We start from the raw sequence: 15,265 nt of genomic DNA on the forward strand, positions 1-15,265 counted from the left end.
CTAGATATGTCATCCAATAGTTTAGGAAGGTGTCCAGAGGGCATCTCCGGAAACATCCCATAATATTCCCGTAGTAGTCCAAGGACAGAAATGTCAAAAGGACACCTCTCCTTTCCAAACCATACTTAAGCATACACATGCATCAATTCATATCATCACATGTATGGTAACTTCATATATGGAAAGAAATCAATAATTACAATCACTTGTATACAATTGGTAAGTAAATCATACATGAATCAATTTAATATGAATAAGTAATGCTACCGTAATCAAAGTTATGCAACAAGTAGTATATCATTGTAAGAATCTAATTTAGGAAACATGTCAATGATATTCAAATATAGAAACTAGATTCATGCTATCTATGTAATTAAGGAAATAACCATCCTTACCTTTTATAACTCGCAAAGGAATCCTAAGAAATCAAGTAAGATCTTGGCAAACTTGAGAAGAATGTCCTAAACAAGTATATACAACATATTAGGAAAGATCCCTAACAGAAAAGATACCAAAACATCCAACACAGACCAATTCTGGAGTTGCTGTACTCATTGGTCGAGTGGATTGGTCGACTGGTCCAGTCGACCAATCAGTCGACCAATGCAGACATAAAGAGCCTAAAAAAAACAGAGTTTTAAGATATGAAATCCGAATTTGGTGGTTCAAAAGGGTACTAATCAAGGGGTAAACTACATCAGCAGTATTCCAACATATAGGGTACCTCAAAACACCAATCAAATCAAGATATCAAGATCCAACTTAGGAAACAAAAAGTTACCATAATTAGATCAACCATGGATCTTGATGAATTCGAAATAGAAATCAAAGACAAGAACAATAGGAGGATGGATCATTGCTTCAGGTAATGGTATCATGAAAACATACTTAGATCTTCAAGGAACAAGGCTTAGAAGCATAAATCTAAATTAGGAAATAAAACCTACCATATATGTAACTACCATGCTTCATGAAGAACACATAGTATGGTAGAAGAGAACAACTAGAGATTGATAGATCATGGATCATGGAAAGAAAACACAGTAACTAACTACTAACATGATCAACATAGAAGATCCAAAGAGATCGGAATTCAAATCAGATGTTTAACAAGATTAGATCATGGTTTGATCATGATTCCTTCAAAAGCTTGCAATGATCATGGTTAACATCATTGTTCTAGCCTCAAATCCTTAGGATGATCATGAGAACATGTTCAGAGATGTTTGCAACAGAGAATGCAGCATCTCTTCTACTGTCTCAACTCAAAAAGGAAAGAAAAACAAAGATGGAGGAGAAGAAGAGAGAGTAGACATACCTTTTGATGCAAAAAGAAGAGTTTCGACGAAGATCCGTAAAGAAAACACCAAGGATGCAAGGGAGATGACTTGCAGAGGTCTTTGGTTCGTTCCAGAGAGTTTGGAGGCAGAAAATACGAAGTGGACTCGAGATTGGACTTAAATAGAGCAAGAACAACCTAATTGCCAAAGACAAGACTCATTGGTCGAGTGGATTGGTCGATCGGCCCATCGACCAATCACCGACCAATGCCGACAAAGAAGACCAAAACAGGGAATTGAAGGCCCAGATCAAATCCAATCCTAAAGGGGTTTTGCACACAAGTCAAGTGACTTACCTAATAGGTAGAAATGCCTTCAAACCAAGATAGAGAGCACTCCAAGTCCATCAACTAATCCGATCTTCATCAAGATTCAGTTTCCATAAATAGAACTTCCTCATCAACTTTCATGGATTCAAAGCCAGACACCAAGTCCTCTACTGGGATGGCCCAAAGCTGACTTCTTACTTTACTTCGGGTCACTGGACCTACAAATAACAAGGTTTCCGGGTCAAGGTTAGGGCTGGGTTTTACACACCTGCTCGTCCACCTCCTCCCAAGCATCATCCCATGGTAACTCGTCAACGCGATGGCACTCACCGTCCCAAAGTTTACGTATCTATCTCGGCCCCTCTAATTGTTGAACCCACCTCCTTCACCATTGCAAACGAACATCCAGAATGGCGTCAAGCCATGGACAATGGGTTTAATGCTCTCACAAGAAATGGTAATTTGGCCCTCGTCCAAATTCGTCTGGGTTTGAACATCATCGGTCGCAAGTGGGTGTTTCGTATTAAGAGAAAGGTTGATGGCATTCTTCATACATATAGAGCACGCCTTGCTGTCAAGGTTACAATCAAGGAGGAGGCCTCGCTTATAATGAAACATTCAGTCCCGTTGTTAAACCCACTACCACTCGAACGGTCTTATCCCTTGCATTTTCAAAATCTTTGGCTGTTGGCCAACTTGATGTCCAAAATGCATTTCTCCACGGAGTTCTTAATGAAGTGGTATTTATGTCCCAACCTCCAAGGTTCATCAATCCTATTCATCCTAACCATGTATGTTGACTCGAGCGCTCACATAATGGCCTAAAGCAAGCCCCACATGCTTGGTTTGATCATCTTAGCTGCTTTCTATTTGAAAATGGTTTTATAGGTTTGAAGACTGATACCTCTCTTTTCATACGCAACAAGGTTGATGCGATGATCTATATGTTAATTCATGTTGATGAGATCACTATCACTAGCAATAGTGATGCAACACTAACCCATTTCATCAGCACCATGGCATCTACCTTCGCTAACAAGGACTTGGGGCCTCTACATTATTTCTTGGGAATTAGTGTGCTCCCTACCTCTCATGGCCTTGTTCTTACACAATGCCAATACATTCTAGATTTACCAGCCAAGATAAATATGTCTCTTTGCAAACCGGTGTATACTCCAATGGCTTCATCAGCCCAATTATCCAAGTTTTTTGGTACTCCAATGAGTGATCTTAATTTGTATCCTAGTACACGCGCCTTGCAATATGCCACATTTACTTGTCCAGATATCAAATCCACAGCTAATCAAATGTGTCAATTCATGCGTTGCCCAACTCTCAATCATTGGGCAGCCGTAAATTGAATTATTCATTATCTCACGGCCACTGTTGACATTGGCCTCATCTTCACAAAACAACCTGGCGTGAAGTTATCTGCCTATTCTGTTGCTGACTGGGCTGGTTGCTCTGATTATCAAAAATCTACAAGAGGATTTGCAATTTTTCATGGAACCAATTTGATATCATGGATTTTTCGAAGGCAAGCATCTGTGGCTAAACCAAGCATGAAGGCCGAGTATTGTGCATTCACTGATACTACTGTTGAACTCACTTGGCTAATATCTCAACTAAAAGAACTACAGTGTTTCTCCCCTCCGCTCCAATACTATGGTGTGACAATGTAGGGGCCATGTATCTCACTTCCAACCCAGTGTTTTATGCTAAAACTAAGCATGTTGAAATCAATTTTCACCTTGTGAGTGATTAAGTTGCCAAGGGCAATTTGGGTGCCCGCTTCATCTAAACTAAAGATGAAGTGGTTGACATTTTCACTAACACATTATCTTGTGCTTGCTTCAATATTTTGGCATCCAACCTCAAGCTGATTTCATCCCTGTTGAGTTTGAAGGGGCATATAAGAGAATATGTTAAAGATCCCTTAGATTAGCAAGATATCAGATGGAATTATCAAGATTTCATAGATTAATGATCACTTTACCATTAATGCTACCACAAGTCAACATATAATATAAGAAAATTAAGCAAATTGCCCAAAAGCTCCCTCCGTTGGAAATCCCCTCTGCAGGTACGCGCAGTGTGCACACAGATGCCGGTGAAAAATTATGGGCAGCAATCCTCTTTGAAGAACTCCATGGAAAAGGACAGGTTTGCGGTTATAAAGGTGGTACTTTCACTACAGCTGAACACTCATACCATAACAACTTTAGAGAGATCCTTGCTGTCAGAACAGGCATTGAAAAGTTTCAGATCCACCTCATTGGTCATACGCTCCAGATTGAAATGGATATGACAACATTCCCCCCACATACTCCAATTCAAGTCAAGGATGCTTCCAGACTCTCAACTGTTAAAACGGGCCCAATGGTCATTTACAGTAAAAGATGTCAAAGGCAAACATAAGGTGCCAGCAGATTTCTTATCTAGACCCTTGAAGCCACCCCAAGTATCCAATTTGTCCTCCCTCTCTGTGTCCCATTTACTCCCCGGGGTTTCGTCCTCAAGACCACCTCCGAATTCCCCCAATGGGGGAGTCTCCTTCGATGACGACTTTGGACCACCTCAACTCTCCAACCTACCTCCACCAATTTATAGTGATATCCCCTGTCGCACTATCATCAGCCGATGCAGAACCACTTATCAAGATAATTTGGCAATTCTTATCTCTAAATATGGCATAAGAGATGACTGGTTGAAGTGCCATCCAGCTTTTCCCTACCACACCCAATTCAACATCTTCCATACTTGGTCATTCCCCAAGGAATATTACGTGTTCTTCAAAAATCTCTTTGTTGTGCACAAAATAGCCCTTTTCGTCCCTTGCCATTCCATTACACATTACCTTCAACACTGCCTCCAAGATACTCATCCCACTCTTCCTATTCCACCAGCTTATCAAGGTTCTCTGCATTGTGGAACCTGACTTACCACGAGGAGCTTGATAAGCATGCATTTACCATTATCTATTTACATCCCCCATAGTTATTTAATTGAAGAGAGCTAATTGTGTAGTTTTCAGGAATAAGGTGATTTTGGATATTAGAGATAATATGGAGTAAAGTTGGCAAATATATTAGACATTGGTGGATTTTAAATCATGGCATTCAATCTTGCTGCCCAAGAAATCATGAAAAGTGAGATCTTAGTCAAATTGGAAACATGTGGAGTTCTAAGGAACAAAATTGGTAATAAATCTGAAAATCGGGTAAACAGACATACCTTCAGGATTTTGGATATATCTCTCTCGTATAAGCTTGGATTGAAGTGATTCAAGATGCTATGGAACGATGTTGAAAATATCTACAACTTTTAGTTTTGAGTTTTTCCAAAATCCGAACGAATAAAGGTAAAATCTACGGGTAAAGAGAGGGGATTCATTGTAAGCGAGAGACATAAAAGAGAAGCAAGCTACAAAGAAGAAAAGAAGACGGAAAACGCGGCTCTCATCTCTCTCATTGCTGAAGAAAAAGACCACATCTCTCTCTCTCTCTCTCTCTCTCTCTCTCTCTCTCTCTCTCTCTCTCTCTCTCTCCCTATGTTTCATCATTATTTTTCTTATGAACTTTGTGATAATGAGTAGCTAGTTCCTTTTCTTTGGGATGTAGATGAACCATGCTTATTTCATTAATTTGATTGCTCTATCTCTTCTAGTTGATTGTGTTTGAGTTTGACCAAAGATGTTCTATAGCTCAGCAAACTAAGCGTGCCAAGCTTCTGCAAAGGACGATAGTCTTGTGAAGATAGGGTATATCTAGGAAGATCATCCCTAATTTACTTTGAAGTGTAGAGTTATATCGGTTAGGGAAAAGCATTGGGGATTCGAAATCCCAAAGATCTTCATATATTCATAGTTTAAGTTTTCGCATTAATTAATAGATTTAGTTTAAATTAGGTTGTGTTAAATTGAATCTTAGTAACTTAGCCTTTTAGTTCCCCATAGTTCGACCCCGTACATTTTGCTTGCTAGATTAGTATAGGATTTTATTTTTGATTGGTTAGCGACACGATCAAATTTTGGCGCCGTTGCCGGGGAACCAAAGCACGGTTGCTAGGATTGATTTTTGTCAATTAGGCATAAATTTTAGAGTAATTTTAGAGTTTTTAATTTCTAATTTTTGTCTTTGATTATTTAACTAATCTCTTTTTCTTTTGTTTTATAGGTTACTGCAAGAGTAGCAATTCGATAATTAGATTAGGTTGTTATCTTTTCTTCTTAGATATAATTGTATTTAGGACTTTTAAATTGTAATATTTGCATTAGATTGGGTTGTTTAGGTTAATTTTTAAAAATCCCATCCCTCAGATCCCACATGTGTAACTTTTGTTCGAAAGATCACGTGGATTGCGCTTCAGGTACGTCCTAAACACTCCCTTTTGCTATACTTATTTTCTTTTAATTTTACTTATTTAGCTTCTTCTTCTTTTTCTTCTTCTGTATGTATGCATGGTTGTCGGTCCCTATACCCTGCGTTGACTCCACTTGACTTAGAGTTAGAAGAGACTTTGGCCAACCTTAGAAGGCAAGGAACCATGGCAAACTATGAGCCTCCAATGAGGCCCTTGAGTGAGCATTTCATTCCTACGATATATACTCCGGTTTCTTGTATTAAGTTGCCTGACATAGAGGCGGCTCAATATGAGATCAAATCTAGTGTGATTCAAATGCTACCATCTTTTTATGGACTTGTCAATCAAGAGCCTTATAAGCACTTAGATAAGTTTTTAGAGGTGTCCTCCATGCTTAAAATTCAAAACCTCTCAGTTTATGCTTTAAGGTTACTTCTTTTCCCATTCTCCCTTAAAGATAAAGCTAAGCATTGGCTTCATTTTTTGGACAATGTTAAAATTTCTACTTTAGCAGAAATGCAATAGGAGTTCCTTAAAAAGTTCTTCCCCATTGGCCATACCAATAGCATTTGGAGAGTGATAACGAGTTTCTCCCAACAAGAAGGAGAAAATTTTCATGAGGCCTGGGAAAGACTAAAAGAATTACTTAGAAAGTGCCCCCACCATGCTATTTCTAATTGGAAATTGGTTCAATGCTTTTATGATGGCCTTAGAGACCGACATAGGCAAATGGTTGATTTTTCTTGTGGTGGGACTTTCATGCACAAGAATGAGAATGAGGCATGGGAATTTTTGAGATCCTTAGTGAAAACTCCCAACACCATGCTTCAGTAGCTAGGACTGAGATTCCATCCATTGGGCAACCAAAGATAAGTGGTCTCTATGAGATCAATTCTACCATTGAGATGAGCACTAAGGTTGAATTGCTATCAAATAAATTGGACCATCTCTTATCATTAGGACAACAAACTCCATCTCCACTTCCTACAAGTTTCTCTCCACCTAATCAGATTGAAGCATGTGCTTTATGTTTTAGCCTATCCCATCATGTCACTCATTGCTATTTGGCTACACAATACCCTGAGTTTGTTAAGGAGCATACACATTTGGCCCAAGGAGTCTCTAAATTGGGCAAAGATCCATATTCCAATACCTACAACCCCGGATGGCGAAACCACCCCAATTTTTCATGGCAAAACTCAATGCCCAATCCCTCTAATCAAATACCTTATAGGCCATCTCCATTTAATATGCACCAAAATGCCTATAGGAATGAGCAACCATCTTCTCCACAACCCTCACATAATTCATCATTTGAGGATAAGGTACTAAAAGCACTTTGTGGATTAGAGCAAAACACTCAATTGTTGCATTCCCATTCTCAGTCCATTAACAAATTGGAAACCCAACTTGGTCAACTAGCTGATGCCATCAGTAGGAGGGAGGTTGGTCAGTTACCTAGTCAACCAATCGGTAACCCTAATCATCAAATTGGGTCTAGGAAAGAACAGGTCCAAGCAGTCTCTATTGTGACACGTAGTGGGAAGAAATATTATGCACCTTTGCCTACTCCCAAGCCATTGCCCATTGATCTTGAGAGTCGAGAGGAGGTTGATTTGACCCATGACACTGGCGATGATGCACACAAGCCTAGTAAAGAAACACCACCTGTGAGTATTTCCCATCAATTTCCTTGTAAGGGGTTGCACATTCCGATTGTAGAGGGTCCTACTCCTAAATCTTACACTCCCAAAGCCCCCTTCCCTGAATCTCTTTAGTCCTCAATTCCAGATTCTAGAAAGAATGCTAGGATGCAAGAGATGATTGATTTATTCCAACAAGTTCGTATCAATCTCCCACTATTAGATGCTATTAAGCAAGTCTCAGCTTATGCTAAGTTTCTAAAAGATTTGTGCACCCAAAAGCGTAAGTTGAAGACTCAAACACCTAAAACTGTGCACCTAACTGAACAAGTCAGCTCGGTAATTTCCAACCAACTGCCCCCAAAACTTAAAGATCCAGGTACACCTTTAATTTCATGTGTCATTGGAGATTTATCCATGAGTAAAGCATTGCTTGATTTGGGAGCTAGTGTGAATATTTTACCCGGTTCAGTTTATGATAGGTTTGGTCTAGGAGATTTGAAATCTACTGATGTGATTCTACAATTGGCAAACCGCTCAATCTAACGAACCCGTGGGCTACTTGAAAACGTTTTGGTAAAGGTTGAGGATCTATATTTTCCTGTTGATTTTTTTATCCTAGATATGGACAATACAACTACCAATAACTTACCACCAGTCATTCTTCGATGGCCCTTTTTAGCCACTGCGAATGCTTGCATCAATTGTAGATCAGGTGTCATGGACATATTATTTGACAATAAGAAACTTAGAGTCAACATCTTCAATGCATCCTTAAGCTCAAATAGGGATGAAGAGTGCTTTGTGATTAACTTTATTGATGAGGCAAGTGGTTGATTATATTCGAAACATGCTGATTGATGATCCCCTACAACATTACTTGCCATTTGGGGAATCTAACCTAAATATTGAGGAAGTCAACACATTGTTGGACTCTACCACTTCTTTGGAGAACTCACCATTCACATTTAGATTTGAGCCTCCACCTCCTTGGCTGCATCTCACCGAGTCCGGCTAAAGACTCTAAACTTAGCGCTTTATGGGAGGCAACCCATTTGTTTAGATGTTATTTCTTGTTCTTTTTCATCTCTTTTCTTTGTTTGTTGTTAGGCTTTATTGTTGCGTGCTCTATCATGATTTTAAACTTCGGGTAAACTCTTTCCTCTATTTGCTTCTATCATTTTTTTTTTATATATCTTGCATGCACTGAGGTCATTGCATAATTTAAGTGTGGGGGGTGTCAACTCGAGTAAGACTTGTTGATAGTTGGTAGAGCATTGTCACAAAGATAAAAAGTGCCCAATTTTTTTTGGCTTTGGTAAGATACATGTTTTAATTCCTTGATTAGATACAAAATGAGAGTTTAAGTGTTTAGAAATCCCATCTAATGTAATGAAAACTCTCTTGAGAGAATAGTAATGGGTTTTACATTTTGAGACTGAGGTTGAATCGGAAAATAGGAACTCCAGGTAGTCCAAAAGGTTTGCTCATCTAGTTATCTTGTATTGCCTTGTGCTTATGGTGACAAGTTGAGACCGATTTTAGATTATTTAAATGTGAAGTGAATTGAAGTATAATGTGAGGAAAAAAGAAAAAAAAATCTGCTGAAGTTTAAAGTTTAGACCTCCTTCTTAGTAACCGGGTCTCGTTGTCACCAACATCGTGCCTCAAGTCAAACAATTGGGGTGTCTTAGGTCTACTCTTGGCCTGTAGCCTAGTTGGCTTGAGTAAGTAAGTTCGAGGGGTATTCTACACCTAATCCCTTAAGGCCATCTGGCTTGAGAGAGGCTGACCCAACACTCGTTACATAGGCCATCTAGAAAGCTTAAGAGGCAAGAAATTGCACGGACTACAACTGCGACCATTAAAGAAAGAAGTGAAGTAATGTGCTTATAAAGGTGAAATGTCTAAGAAGGTCAATATTTCTTAGATCTTGAGTTCTTGGTATTATTTGGTACCTAGTTTAGTCTTATCTGAGGGTGAACTGGTAGACTGAAGATAAGTGGAGACTTCTCGATTGAATTGTTTGCCTAGAGCTAGATTCAAGAGAGGGTGTAAAAAGCTTAAGTGTAGGGGTGCCTATATTCCCTTCAATCTATAATGGAGTGTCTTTGTCTTGGAATCTATCTTTTTACTCTTACTATTGCCAGAATAATTAGAAGAGCACTTAAGAATTTTTTGTGTATATTCTCTGGAAACACTCACGAGACGCAACTCGTCCACTAGGGTAACCTAGGGGTTTAAAGGATTGTTGCACATGCTCAGTGCAACCGTGATTCCTATGAAAGTGAGTTAGGTTTTTCTATATTTATTTCCCGTATTGCATTTATTGTTTCGTTTTGCTCGAGGACTAGCAAACACTCAAGTGTGGGGGTATTTGATAAGCATGCATTTACCATTATTTATTTGATTTAATTCCCCATACTTATTTAATTGAAGAGAGCTAATTGAGTATTTTTGTGTATTTTTCAAGAATAAGGTGATTTTGGATATTAGAGATAATATGGAGTAAAGTTGGGAAATATATTAGATATTGGTGGATTTTAAATCATGGCATTCAATCTTGCTGCCCAAGAAATCATGAAAAGTGAGATCTTAGTCAAATTGGAAACAGGTGGAGGTCTAAGGAACAAAATTGGTAATAAATCTGAAAATCGGGTAAACAGACATACCTTCAGTATTTTGGGAATATCTCTCTCGTATGAGCTTGGATTGTGGTGATTCAAGATACTATGGAACGATATTGAAAATATCTACAACTATATGATTTTGAGTTTTTCCAAAATCTGAACGAATAAAGGTCAAATCTACGGGTAAAGAGAGGGGATTCATTGTGTGTGGGAGACATAAAAAAGAAGCCAGCCACAGAGAAGAAAAGAAGACGGCGAACGCGGCTCTCATCTCTCTCATTGCTGAAGAAAAAGACCACATCTCTCTCTCTCTCTCTCTCTCTCTCTCTCTCTCTCTCTCTCTCCCTATGTTTCATCTTTATTTTTCTTATGAACTTTGTGATAATGAGTAGCTAGTTCCTTTTCTTTGGGTGGTAGATGAATCATGCTTATTTCATTAATTCGATTGTTCTATCTCTTCTAGTTGATTGTGTCTGAGTTTGGCCAAAGATGTTCTATAGCTCAGCGAACTAAGCATGCCAAGCTTTTGCGAAGGACGATAGTCCTGCGAAGATAGGGCATATCTAGGAAGACCATCCCTAATTTACTTTGAAGTGTAGGGTTATATCGCTTACGAAAAAGCATTGGGGATTCGAAATCCCAAAGATCTTCAAATATTCATAGTTTAAGTTTTTCCATTAATTAATAGATTTAGTTTAAATTAGGTTGTGTTAAATTCAATCTAAGTAACTTAGCCTTTTACTTCCCCATAGTTTGACCCCATAGCATAGGATTTTATTTTTGATTGGTTAGCGACACGATCGAGCTAGTTGGTGAAGAGGACAAATGATTGGTGATAGAGAGCAAGGTGTGGGACATCCACATCCCCTTCTCCACATGGCCGCTAGCACACATACTGGACCTCCTTACGTCCCAAGTGAGAGCAGATGGAATGCACCAGGCTGTGAGTTCGACGACATACTATACTGGATTGAGCACTGGATGGTCTTGTCCATTCTCTGTGATGAGGAGTGCACTATTGTTAAGAAGGACAAGTGCATGCTTCAATCTGCTAGAGTGATCTCACACATTGATAGCGCAAACCTCGTGCCTAAAGGAGGGCACCAAGACAAGATCTCTCCAATGGAGGCGCACGTCACCTATTCTCTCTACGTCGGCTTTCCGATAGACTTGGCCTACATCGTCCCGAATGCCATGTGCGCAAGGCACACACAAAAACAAGACTTGAGCTCATTCTTCTCTATTTTGGGATTCCTTCCTTTATTGTTTCATCCACAAAAAAAGGCAATTTCTCCCCCTTTGGACCTCTTAACAGAAAAACAAACTTGCCCATCAATAAACCACATGGGATAACTCAAGTAATGGGCCATCCCCTACTTGGAGGGAAACCCAAGCCAAACAAAATCATCTTAACCTTCTATTTAACAAGTTAATATATTCACTAAAACAAACAAATAAAATATTGAACATGTCTCGTACAAAAAAAAATACTAAGTATGTGTAAGGCTTCTTCTATACAATAATTGAATGATCATTCCGTGGACATTTAGGATCTTTCTTCCGAGTGTGCTTCTATATTGGGGTAATCCCCTAATTGCAAGATTGGTTACTTACTTTGCTCCATAGAGGACCCAGTCCCTAAATTCATCAACAATAACTTAAAATTTAACACCATTATGTGGTGACCATCCAGCAGTGTAGCGGATCCAAGTTCCTAAATTTATCATCTATACATAAAGCCAGACCATAGACCAACATAAATCCTTTTATTTTTTTCTTTACAAAAAATAAATAAAACATCTTTATGAAAAGGGGATAAAAAGGATTACAAGGAAAAATAAACACTCAAACTGGCAACAACAACTCCTCCAATACACCCATCGCTCACCAGTTCCTTATCAAGTGGTATACTCAGTTGAGGGAGAATCCCCTGACCAAGAACCTTCATTAAGAAATTATTCCACTCACTCAAAAAGAGAGAAAAACAAACTGCGAAACAGCATAACCAAACTAACAAGCCAAAGAACCACATATTACCTACTCTCTTTTTCTTCCTCTCATTCTTTTTCCTAAAGAAAAGGGCAGCCAATCCTTATTTGAATGTGGATTTCTTACCGCACAGTTAATATTAACAAGAACAGTGAGTTAAGATCTCTCTCGCTAAATTCACGTGTAAAGCCCAAATATGGATGGAAATTCAGAGCATAAATATCAACTCCCTCCCACAAGCGTTACAACTTGAACGGAGTCCACTAGACATCTGTTGGAGTTCGTATCAACCAAACCTCTCGTCCCAAGCAAGGTCTCTAAGGCTCTGCCGATCCTTGTTTATGATCCTAGCTCGTTTGCCTTTCTCACTTGTCTTATAGTCTTTATTTTCTTAGGAGAAATCAACGATGGATTCGGGCAGGCTTCTTATGTTAATATGTTTACTAGGCTTCCTTCTATGGGTGGCTAAAGCTAGAACTATTGAGACTCGGCTTCTCAAATCAAAACATAAAAAAGGAACCTCGAAAGGTGAAACTCCGATCGGAACGCCATCACCAGCATCCGCACCGAGAGATGCTTCCGGGCCGCCACCAGGTGATGATTCACAGGGTACAGTGTTTGATGTCACCAAGTATGGAGCAGTTGGCGACGGGAAAACAAATAATAATAAGGCCTTCCTTAATGCATGGGCCGCTGCATGTAAATCTCTTGAACCATCCAGCCTTTTGGTCCCAAAAGGTGACTACTTTCTTACTTCAATCATGTTTAGTGGTCCTTGTGGAAACAAGAAATCTCCTCGTGTTGAGATAAGCGGCAAATTAATAGCTCCAACTTCCTCGGGATCTACCGAGTCATGGATCACATTTGATAGTCTAAACGAGCTGGACATCACTGGGTCCGGAACTGGATCTCTGGATGGTCAAGGAGAAGCCTCTTGGGGCAGTAGTTGTGATCACAATAGCAATTCAAACTGCAAAATGGCTGAATCAGTGAGTTATTGTATTTTTACATGGAAACAATTGGATCCTTAATATTTGTTTCCCTTCTTGAACTTTCGCTTTTGTTGCAGACCTTGCGCCTTTTTAAAATTACCGGCGGATCATTAAGCGGCATCACTTTAATCAACAGTAAGGCTTTTCACATAGGTATTGTTGAAAGCAGTGACTTTACCGTCCATGATATCAATATCCAAGCCCCTGCGACGAGCCGAAACACTGACGGTGTGCACATCGGCGACTCATCCGGCATCACTTGTTACTAACAGTAATATTGGAACCGGTGATGATTGTGTTTTGTCGGAGACGGTACTTCCAACATTTTAGTCTCCAATGTGAATTGTGGACCAGGTCATGGCATCAGGTAATGACATATTAATCATGCCTAAATACTTTGATAAATCTCCTAGTAATTAGTACATCAGATCTGAAACAATAAAGGGGTGTCAGAGAAAAAGCAACTAGCACAAGCACCCTGAGCCCAAATAGGATTAGATCGGGCCTGTATTTGAAGTTAGGTGTGGGCTAGGTTCATCATATATAAAGCATGTGCTTGATATAAATGGGCTTTGATGAGCTTTGTTATTTCCATGATATTATGGGCATTAAAGCTTGGGCTTAGCCCTAGTAGGATGCAATGGGTTTGCAAGTTCCATGACTAAATGGGTGCATGATAATCAAGGTGAACTAGGGGTGGGCAAGTTGTTGGGAAAACCCTACTAGGGTTGGTGCGGGTCAAGTTTACGCTTGGCCCTAGCAGTGGGTACGCAGGGCTAGGTATTAGATTAAGGCTCCTACGGTTGGGTTAAATCTCAAAGCCCCCTCCGCCGCCAAAAAAAAGGAAACAAGAAAAGGAGGGATGATGAAAATTGTTTCAAACGGCTTTCTCCAAGTTTTGTTCTTTGTTTTGCAGCTTGGGAAGCCTTGGGAGATATCAAAATGAAAAGGAAGTGAACGGTATCACGGTGAAGAGTTGTACTTTTACTTGGACCCGACAATGGCGTCCGGATCAAAACATGGCCAGCATCGAGAAGACAACAAAGTTTCTAATGTTATATTTGAGGATCTTATCATGAAAAATGTGAAAAACCCCATCATCATCAACCAAGAATATTGTGACAAGAACCAGTGTGACTCCTCGGTAAGTTCGATGAGCCCAACGAGTAAAATAATGTGACATCAACAAAATACTACCCAATTTGATTGTACAGAGTCATTGACAGTCTCTCTCCAAGCACAATTAGCATTTTGTTAGAATCACTCTCTTTTCATCAAGTTAATACATATATGCTCCCCACCCAATTAGACTTCGTGTGTGAGCTCACCTTGTCTAGGTTGGCATAAGTATGTTCGTCTAACCATCCCCTTTTGTGTTTGATAGAAGGGAGGTAGGTCGATCAGGTCATAGGAGAGGATCCCGATTGCTCTACCTCGTCTTTTTTCACTTGAAGGCTGGTAATTATATATTGGCTTTGTAAACCTTGTCTCTAAGATTACTAATGGCATTTATTAACCCTACCCAATGCACAGCCTTCACGTGTGAAGCTCACAGACATTCTTTTCAAGAACATCAAGGGTACATCTGCCACCAAGGAAGCAGTTGCCCTCATATGTAGTCAAGCCGTACCATGCGAAGGAGTACAGCTCGTTGATATTGATTTGACATCAAGTGATGGTGACAGCACCTCTGTTTGTGAGAATGCAAAAGGGGTTACCTCGGGCGTTCAAATGCCAAGTCCGTGTTTTTGAGTCCATTCAATTTTGATTCTCGTACATCTGTGTAATTGGCTTCTTATGAATTGCTTTTAAAGAGTGATTCCTCAAGCTGGAGTATCTAGTTGTGTTTGGTTCAAGTACCCCAGCAAAGGAGAAACTATGGAAGGAGAAAAGCATATGACACCTTCTCCATTAAAACATAACTACCTGCCTATATTACTACTTCTCTTTGACTTGATTCAAAGTTCAATATATTGAAATTTAATTTCTTACTAAATATTCAATCTTTGATGGTCAATTTGTCTGGTTGCAAGGAAATTG

General features: G+C 39.5%; 1 non-coding gene and 1 pseudogene across 1 annotated transcript; one reads left to right on the plus strand and one right to left on the minus strand.

The window, feature by feature from the left end:
• Positions 1 to 6,535: 6,535 nt before the first annotated feature.
• LOC148998780 (small nucleolar RNA R71) lies at positions 6,536 to 6,640 on the minus strand. The gene has a single exon (XR_016171113.1). It is a non-coding gene; the product is annotated as a small nucleolar RNA R71 (small nucleolar RNA).
• Positions 6,641 to 12,640: 6,000 nt separating this feature from the next.
• On the plus strand, positions 12,641 to 14,977 carry LOC148998781 (exopolygalacturonase-like; annotated as a pseudogene).
• The last annotated feature ends 288 nt before the right edge of the window (positions 14,978 to 15,265 follow it).

This window comes from Hakea prostrata, unplaced genomic scaffold, assembly GCF_041222555.1.
Source record: "Hakea prostrata isolate BN-2017 unplaced genomic scaffold, UWA_Hpros_2 contig_140, whole genome shotgun sequence".
NCBI classification, from domain to species: Eukaryota; Viridiplantae; Streptophyta; class Magnoliopsida; order Proteales; family Proteaceae; genus Hakea; species Hakea prostrata.